General features: G+C 41.2%; 1 protein-coding gene across 1 annotated transcript in view; it reads left to right on the forward strand.

The window, feature by feature from the left end:
• The first annotated feature begins 5,762 nt into the window (after positions 1 to 5,762).
• The window catches only part of Rxrg (retinoid X receptor gamma), a 167,222-nt gene continuing 164,605 nt past the window's right edge, over positions 5,763 to 8,379 (forward strand). Inside the window, exon 1 of the mRNA XM_010633922.3 lies at positions 5,763 to 5,841. The gene's annotated coding sequence lies outside the window, so the exon portion shown is untranslated. The remainder of the gene's footprint in view (positions 5,842 to 8,379) is intronic.

An 8,379-nucleotide genomic window follows, 5' to 3' on the forward strand; every position in this document is an offset into this window, starting at 1 on the left:
GATTATTCTTTCCTGGTTGAATTCTTTGATGTCTTTGTTTACTCAAGTGAGCAAATAATTTTTTTCTAAATCAAGTGAGTAAGTAGTGGTTATTTTTGGAATCTCACTTTTGTTCTATCAGTGTATGTGTTTATCTTTATGGTCAATACTGCACTGTGTTGCTTGCTTTAGCTTCATGACAAATTTTGTCATCCTCCATCCTTTTTATTTCAAAACTGTTCGGGCTACTGGAGTCCTTTGCATATAAATATTAACCAGTTTTTCAATGCCTGCCAAATAGCCTGCTGTTTTTTAGTATGTATGCCTGTTGTTGAACTTAAAGATCAATTTAGGAAAACAATTTCCATGGCAATAATATTGATCTTCCCAATCCAGAAATACAGAGTGTCTCTTTGTTAATCAGATCTTCTTTAATTTCTTTCAGTGATGGCTTGTAGTTTTTGTTGTACAATTCTTACAATCAATACCTTTTTGAGAGTTTGTCTGGTCCAGCCAGGGAGACATTGTTTCTCTGCAACTAGGGGAATGCAATAGAGGGAGATGCATTTTTATTTTTATTTTTCTGTTTTTTTTGAGACAGGGTCTCAGTATGTAGTTGAGACTGATCTGGAACTCACTATCGCCCAGGCTTTTTCTGTTTTTTTTGAGACAGGGTCTCAGTATGTAGTTGAGACTGATCTGGAACTCACTATGTAGCCCAGGCTAGTCTGGAACTCACAGCGATCCTCATGCCTCAGCCTCCTGAGTGCTGGGATTACAGGTGTGTGCTACCACGCCTGGCTGCATTTTTATTTTTTGAGAAGGATTTTGCCATGTAGTCCAGGATGGCCTTGAACTCTCTATGCAGCCCAGGATGGCCTCAGATTCATGGCAATCTTCCTGCCTCAGCCTCCCAAGCACTGGAATTACAGGCATGTGCCACCATGCTTGGATTGGGAGATGCATTCTAAGAGCAGGTGACAGCATAGCTAGTGGCCTGGCATGGAGGTCAGGAGGGCCAGCTAGCCAGTGACCTCTCAGTTTGCAGATTTTTAAAATAAGTGTACTCTATAAAGCTTTACAGTTGTGAGGATTAGGGGTAATGCATGGAAAGGACTTAGAAAAATGTTGGCAGATGGTGGATGTTCACTCTTTGGTGCTGACGTTGGTGCCTGTGATGACTGTGCCATGGTGTTTGTCACTGAAGAGAGAGGAGCCCTGAGGAGACATGCTGCTTTGGAGGACCCTCATCCGGGTGTGGTGTCTCTGCTCAAAGCAGTAATTAACCATCTGTAGTAGAGAATTGCATGTCCCATCTAATTTGATCTTCAAAATGACCTCATTGAGTTAGCTATTATCATCCACATTTCACATCAAGAAACTGGTGTTCAGAGAGATAAAGCCCAGCTCCCAAGGTCACAGAGCTGGAGCAGAATCTAAGCCCAGAGTTGTCTAAGTTTAAAGCGTGTGTACGTCACCATCCCCAGTGACTGCGCAAGATCTCCTCAGGAGATCTGCAAGTCTGTTATAAATTCAGGCAGAGCATATGAAGTGGACAAACGGATGAAGCAACTGTCTTGCTTATCTTTGTTACTTAAAATAAAGGTTGAAAATTCCCCAAAGATTGAGGAAGTGGTGGAGCCTCCCATCGCCAGTGATAAGGTAGGAAAAGCAAGGTGAATTCACAAGAGGTGATTGTAGTGAGCTATGGTACAGAGATGACGGAACATCTGAAGATGTGGCTGCAGAGTTTGAGATGAAATGAACTGTTGTCTCTAATTTTTAGTGTGTCTTGAGTTGCGCTACAAATTTCTAGCTGTACTTATGTCTTCCATCTTCTCAGCTATGGTGATATGTGCGATAGAGCTTGTGGCCGTGCTTATCATGGATGAGACTTTAGATCCACAGTGGCTCAAGTACCCATGTGCAACATCAGTCTAGAACAGCCTGCACCCATGGTTCATCAGTGTATTATTTTGTTTCTCACGCTGGAGACCTAGGTTTGATTTCTAGGAGATTTCTTTAATATGACAATATGGAGAGTGCACATGCTTTGGGGTTGTTTAGATAAGCTTTGGTTCCATTCCCATTATTTTCTAACTTTGTCATCCTGGGAGATTTATCTGTGCCTCAATTTGCTCATGTAAAATAGTAAAAATAATTGTCAAAAGAATTAAAATGACATACAGACTATAAACTGCTCATCAGTGCCAGATATATAATATGATCTAAATAGTACCTTTCCTACTTTCTACTAGAGTTTGAAATAAATAGATTCAGCTTTTTTCCTTCCTTCTTTCTTTCTTTCTCTCTCTCTCTCTCTCTCTCTCTCTTTCTTTCTTTCTTTCTTTCTTTCTTTTTAACAGGGTCTTGCTGTGTAGTTCAGGTTGGACTTGAACTCACTATGTATCCCAGATTGGCCTTGAACTTTCAGTAATCCTCCTGCCTCAGCCTCCTGAAGGTTGGGATTACAGGCATGGCAACTAGATTTATCTTTAAGGAAATCTCATGTGAGCAAGTATATTAACTTCTGCCGAGGTAAGAAGCACATAGCTCAATGATTAAAAACCACATACATTTATTTCTTGCTTATATCACATAGGGGCCACACTGGCTGTGGCTTTGCTGGACTTCTGGGAGTTGGGCTCTTCTCTTTGTATCTTTTCATTCCATGACCCCAGTTGAAAGCATATGCTGTTCTCATGGAGAAGGGCAGAAACTCAAGAGAGCTGGAGCCTATCTGTATGGGTGTATTTCACCTTTCTGCTCTCATCCATTGCCACACGGCTAAGCTGGAAGTCCACTGTTGAAGAAGTATCGTTTACTCAGCGGGAAGGGTGGTGTGGTAGAGACTTTGTAACTGGATTATTCAGTCCACCTTAACGAGTACAAATTTCAAGAGAGCCCATTCTTGGTAAGCCAAGAGTTAATCATTGTATACATGAAATATTTGAGTCTTTTGGTGTTCAGCTTTACCTTTATGGCAGTTTGTCTGCTTTTCAGCTTATTTAGAACAGAGCTGATGAAACATAATTTGTCAGTACCTGCAGAAAGATTTCTTGTTTTTCTTCCTACCGCTGACTCTCTGTCACTTGTGATTCAACCTTCTTTACTCATTTAAAGGCAGGCACTTTCCAGACCTTCCTAGCCCTTTTCTATGTTTTCTCCTCTAGGTGACCACATAGATAACCCTGCCTTCCATTTGCTGCTCTCTAGGGACTTTCTTTTTCATTTTCTGCTCACATGCTCAGAGCCACATACATTATAGCTGGTTGCCTACCTGATATCTCTGCTGTGATGTCCACATAAATCTCAGTACAGTAAAATCCAACTCTGGTCATCTTAAATGTCTAATTGATATGTAGTTGTTCAAATCTGGTACAATGTGATATTTATGTACAGATATACAATATGTGATAATCAGATCAGGGCAATCTGAATATCTGTTACCTCAAACTTAAAAATAATTTTCAAAATATATTATTTTGATCTTAAGTAAAATGTAAAAGCCCAATTCTGACTTAGAGAAACTAAAATTCTCTATCTGAAGAGCTCTTTTGGACTAAACCCTTACAAGCATAAAAATTTAAGGTGGAAGAAATCTGAGAACTTTTTTCTACATCCTTTATCTACAGAGATGAATGATTTGCTCACTTGAAGTTATGTTGCCAATAGGCATCAAGGAAGGACAGAAGCCGAGGACATGAGGGTGATCTGGCTGCAACATCTGTTGCCCGTTATCACCAGGGTTGACTCGGCTGATCTGTCTGGCCAGGGGGTGATACCTTCCTCCCTCCCTGCTCCATGTGCGTCCCTCCCACAGCTGCGTGCTCAGTCCAAGAGGATGAAAAGTACACACCTAGCTGTGCTCCCCTTCTAGAACCTCCAAAGCAGCTCTCAAGAACAGAAGCCTAAATTCTTCGATGTGGGGGTCCTAAGGGATCTCATTCTTTCCCCGTCACCATTTTTCTGAAGACCTACTTTGTGCCAAGGATTATATTGAATCTTTATCTAAACGGTCTTTCAACTTTAGCACTACAGACCAAGTTTAATCTCCATTTTAACTTGAAAAACGAGCATGGCAGAGATGACAATGTGTTCAGGGCACTGCAGTACACGAGGCATCATCTATGTCAGTAATATCGATCATTATGGTGGATTTCTCTTCACTTTTTTTCAGTTGGTATTTTAGTTATTATTTTCTTGTTATTGAGACAAAATACCCAACACCCACAAATTAGAGAGGAGAGGTTTATTTAGCTCACAGTTTGTAGAGGTTTCAGTCCATTGTTGGCTGGCTCCAAGGCAGGGTGGCATGGCAGAGGGGCACTGCAGAGGAGAAACAGTCCATGGCAAGCAGACAGGAGGGAACAAGCAAGAGACAAGACAGGCCTCTTCCTGTCCCTTACATTTTATCCAGGCTACTTGCCCTTAGGGCAGGTAGCACTCATACCCCTAATCCTAGCATTGCACGATGAATCAATCCCAGTGTCACACACTCTAGATACACCCCTGCAAAGCCTCACCAATGACCCCATGAGGCTTTGGGGGGACATCTAGACACAGCCTTAATTATTGGACAGGGATGAGGATGAGGAAGGCTTGGTTAGCCTAAGGAGATTTTCATTGGAAATAAGTAATGCCCAAGAAGCTTCTTTGTAAGACTTGCAAGCTTCAGTCTTCCTTGTTGCAGATTGGGTTCTGGTGAGACCAATAATCAGAGTGTTGGGGAGCTCCTACCACATGTCCTGGACTATGCCAAATTAGGTAGGTAAAAAAGAACTTATAAGCCCCTGAGAATTTCTGACAAAAGGCATAGGCTAGATTTAATGACTGTTAATTGGGAAACAGCCCAGTCACTTAGATGAGTCTAAATAGGTCCCAAGTTGTATATCTGAGCATATTCTTTAATGTTAACTTTTTGGTCTAGATAATTGGCCTTCTTAACAAACCAGCTAGCCCTCATGCTTTCATCATTTGACTTTTGTCAAGCACTGAGCCCCGTGATTCCTTCTCATTCTCTGTACCCCTTGGCAACATTAGAATTATTGCCAATGCTGGCTGCCAGTGCACCATCTCACCATCTGGCTCCTTGCAAAGGATGTGTAATCCTTTTAAGGTCTTAATGGTAATAGATGATTTGTTTGACCTTATTTTCTAACATTAACTTTTAGACAGCTGGTGTCAAATCCACATTTTTGAATTGGAATCCTAGAGATGGAGAGCCATCAGAAAAAGTTGAGAGGAAGAAACTGCAAATCAAATCTGGCCAAACTTCCTCTATCAATTCCCCTGACACTGAAGTCATCTCTGTATAGAGAGGGACAGAAGGTTGGTTGAGAGAACACAAAACATGGTGCCAGGAAGATCTAGTTTGCTAAATGTCTCAGTTCTGCCCGGTAGCATCTGGTTGAAAGAGGGTACCTGCAGATCTTCTTAAGTCTTGGTTTTCTTATGTGTGCAGTGGCACAGAAATATCTTCCCAGCTTGATGAATGCAAATCTACACGTATCAGGTGCTGTTCTGTGTGGAGCCTGACCTCTCTTTCTTGGTGGGCCATGTTTGAGGAAGCCTCAGGAGGGTGGGGTGTGCACACAGAAAAGTTGCCTTTGAGGTGTCCTCAACCCTGTCATGACCTCGATGTCACAGAGACAGCTACCGTGTGGGCAGGGGAGGTCCTTCCCTCAGTCAGGGCTTTGTGAGCTTATCTTGACAGGAAGAGAAGTGGCAGCTGAAAGGCTGAGAGTGGCTGAGGCTGAGAGGGTCTGTTTAGCAGCTATATAATGATGTCTCCCCAGTTCACAGCTCTACGTCTCTTCTTCAGGCTGCCTGACTCTCCGGTGAACTTCCCAGTCTGAACTGGTAAGGAAAGCCAGCCCTTCATACTGTTAGGTAACTTCCTTTCCTTCAATCCTCACTCCTCACCTCCTTCATTTAGAGTGTTTAAAGATGTATTAACATAATGCCTCTTTTGTGATAGGCTTTGTTCCAGACTTGGGGAGACAGCCCTAGTGTCTCCCCTGCCCTAGTGTTCAGAGTGCAGCGGGGAGACAGGACTTAACCGTCTAGGCTGCCACACAATGTAGTTATTACTTCTGATGACTGTTTAAATTAGATGTTTAGCAGGGTAAGGAGGACTCTGTGTGTGTGTGTGTGTGTGTGTGTGTGTGTGTGTGTGTGTGTGTGTGTGTGTGTCGGGCATGTTAAGGAGTTGCAATCCTAGGCAGAGGGAGGCCAGTGTGGCTGGGCAGAGTGAGCAGTGGAGATAGTGATCGTGGAGGAGAGCAGTCGGGGAAATGCTTAACCCTAGCATTACACGATGAATCGATCCCAGGGTCACACACTCTAGATCTACCTCTGAAAAGCCCCACCTCTGTGTTCTAAATTCATTGTGTCAAATACACTTGTGCATCATTTACTTGAAGAGCTATAGTCGTATAATAGCTGTTAAGAAAGCAGCAGTCTTCTATCCTTCGCTCCCGTGTCTCTCCCTTTCTAAAGACAAATGCTAGAGCACATGTGGCCAATTCTGTTATCTCCAAAAATATGCTTCTGTTGCTTCCATGTGCTTTTTCAGTCGTGGGCACTGCTTTCCACTGAGGGCAGGAGGACTTGACCCTCTGTCCTTCCCCATGCCTTCCACACATGTCCCTTGAGTCCCAAGTTTTATTGCTTGGCCACATTTTGCATCCAGTGGGCCATGGTACAGTGTGCAGCAGTGACTTCTGTTACCAGCCCTGAACCTCGGCACCCTCTTTATCCATTTAACATTTGTGTATGTACTGACTGCCTTGAGCATTGCTCAGGCAGGTGTCTTCAGCCAGTCGATTCTTGCTTGTGGGAGATACACTTATAGTCCATCTATTTGTTTTATGTGGACTATTTTTTGCATATTTTTTTTAGAATGTTGTAGTCACCTTTTTTAGAACATTATTTTCACCTTTTGTTTCCAGTGAAATTTAATAATGAGTTCTGGTTATTTTCTTTTACTTATGCTTATTTTATTTATGAAAAATAACCTATAATTTGGTGCTACCTTCTATGAAAACTCCTATTGTACGTACATTCAGTATAATTTTTTTTTTTGAGACAGGGTCTCAATATGTAGTTGAGACTGACCTGGAACTCACTATGTAGCACAAGCTGGTCTCGAACTCACAGCAATCCTCCTGCCAGCCTTCCATACCTTTTGTTTCCAGTGAAATTTAATAATGAGTTCTGGTTATTTTCTTTTACTTATGCTTATTTTATTTATGAAAAATAACCTATAATTTGGTGCTACCTTCTATGAAAACTCCTATTGTACGTACATTCAGTATAATTTTTTTTTTTGAGACAGGGTCTCAATATGTAGTTGAGACTGACCTGGAACTCACTATGTAGCACAAGCTGGTCTCGAACTCACAGCAATCCTCCTGCCTCAGCCTTCCAAGTGCTGGGATTACAGGCGTGAGCCACCATGCCCGGCATTTCAATATAATTTTTATACTTCTCCAGAACTCAGTGAAATTCTTTTACAATCTAAAACGGATAGGTTTGGGACACTGAGATTGAATAGGAAGGCTGTGGCAAAAGATCTGCAAAAAGAAAAAAATGAAAAGGGGAGAGGTGTTATCAGAGAGAAGTCTGTGTTAAGAAATGGAAAGACAAAAAAGATATCCCGTTCTCTCTTTTTTTTTGCATTTTTTTGTTTTTATTGAGTTTATTGGTACATTCTAGGTATACAATACAGTTACATTCATCATTGGGATTCTGTACCTTTACATGATGGGTCTTGATTCTCATTTTTTCCCCTTGTCCCTGCCCTCCCTTCACCCCCTCCTTCCCTCCCCATTTACAAACACTTTATTTGCATTTTTTCAGTTTCTCATGTTTTTTTCCTTTCCCTTATTACCTTTCCCCCACCCTTCCCACTTTCTCTACACCTTTAGCCCTTTACTTCCTATTTCACATTATTAATTATCTCATTAGGATCCTGTGTACTATTATCAATTTTCACACCAAAGAAACTATTCGGTATTTCAGTTAAAGAAATCTCTGTATGAACATTAAAAATAGGGAATCCTAAATTATAATATAAAACAAAAAGGAAAGTAAAAGAGAAAAGGCAATGATGTAACATTAAAATACTCCTTAATTCTGGAGATGAAAATGGTCCCTGAACATATTTAAATTGTTTCTTGTTCTTATAGTCTTATCTTATTCTTTTTTTCATTATTTAGAGAACACTTTATTAGTTTCTGTAAGCAAACCTATGTAGATATGACCTTACTATTTAGTATGATATGTTACCCCTGTATCCATGGAAAAAAAATAAAAAATAAAAATAAAAAAATTAACATTTCTAGACCAATGTGGCTGCCCATTTCTGTACAATGCCAACTCAACACAGTAAATTGG

Source organism: Fukomys damarensis, unplaced genomic scaffold (genome assembly GCF_012274545.1).
Source record: "Fukomys damarensis isolate Sample0158 unplaced genomic scaffold, DMR_v1.0_HiC HiC_scaffold_19, whole genome shotgun sequence".
Taxonomy (NCBI): Eukaryota; Metazoa; Chordata; class Mammalia; order Rodentia; family Bathyergidae; genus Fukomys; species Fukomys damarensis.